The following is a 1,153-nucleotide window of genomic DNA, read 5'->3' as shown; positions in this document are numbered from 1 at the left end:
GGAAGGGCTGGGGCGGGGGCGGAGGCCGGTGGGGGAATGGGGGGAGCAGGGATATCTGTAACACTTTCAACAATGAAGATGCATTTTTTAAAAAGCCAGACACCAAACGTAACTTATTGTGTGATTCTGTTTATGTGAAGTGTCCGGAACAGGCCAATCTATGGAGCCAGGAAGTACCCAGGGCTGGGGGAGGGGTGGGGAGTGACTGAGGCCCCACCCAGGAAAGGCAGCTGTGGGCACACGGGCTAGGGTCCGGCGGCAAACATGGGGACTCGGCACGGAGGAGAGAGCAGCAGCGGCCCCACCACCACAGGGTCCCGGCCAGCTCCTCATGCCTGTGCTGGAGGACGAGGCCTGAGCGGAGGAGGCCGAGCACAGAGCCCTGTACCCACAGACCCCTCCCCCGGTGTGAAGACCCCTCCCCCTGATGTGGAGACCCCTCCCCCAGTGTGACGATCCCTCCCCCTGGTGTGAAGACCCCTCCCCAGTCCACCCCGCTGACCACCTCTCTGTACCCATCTCCCACGGCTCCTGACAGAGGGCCTCATCCAGCCTCCAGGCTGAGCCCCCACTGGTGGTCACGGCTGAGGCCAGGAGGGCGCCCTGCAGGCATGGTCCTAGTGAGAGAACTGCCGGTGGTGACAACACACCGGCCCGTGGGAATCACCGAGGCGAACCCCGCCCCCGCCCTGCCGATGTCAAGGGAGGAGCGGGCACAGCTGGCTGATCTGCTTTGTCTGGATAAGTCGGGGGAGGGGAGCCAGGGACCCAGGACGCCTGGAGTCCGCGGAGGTGCCCAGGCGCGGGGGCCCATGGGTCGGGGCCTCGGGGGAGAGGAGCACCTGGAGGGAGGGCAGCGCCCAGAGCACCCCCTGAGGATCTCGGGTGGTCCCAGCACCCCGGCGGCCCGGGGCCCACACCTCACTGAGGGTGAGTGCAGCCCACGGGGGTCGAGTGGTCAGGTGGGCACCCTCGGGGCAGCAAAGACAAAGCCACGCGCATCACCACTGTCCAGCCCACCCACACGCTGGTCACACCAGGGCCAGGATGGGGCGGGCCACGGGCTTGGCGCTGCCACCACCTGAAAGGCACCTGTGTCCTCAGGGGCCAATGGGGACGTTTCTGGGCGGGATGTCGCCACCGTGCCCAGGAG

General features: G+C 66.6%; 1 protein-coding gene across 1 annotated transcript in view; it reads right to left on the bottom strand.

Annotated features, from left to right (window-relative positions):
* ZFYVE28 (zinc finger, FYVE domain containing 28) overlaps positions 1-1,153 on the bottom strand; it is a 36,879-nt gene that overhangs the window by 21,971 nt on the left and 13,755 nt on the right. The gene's annotated exons all lie outside the window — the stretch shown is intronic.

Source organism: Myotis davidii, unplaced genomic scaffold (assembly GCF_000327345.1).
Source record: "Myotis davidii unplaced genomic scaffold, ASM32734v1 scaffold937, whole genome shotgun sequence".
In the NCBI taxonomy this organism is placed as follows: Eukaryota; Metazoa; Chordata; class Mammalia; order Chiroptera; family Vespertilionidae; genus Myotis; species Myotis davidii.
The sequence above is the reverse complement of the archived record's forward strand: the minus strand, read 5'-3'. Positions and strand labels throughout refer to the sequence as shown.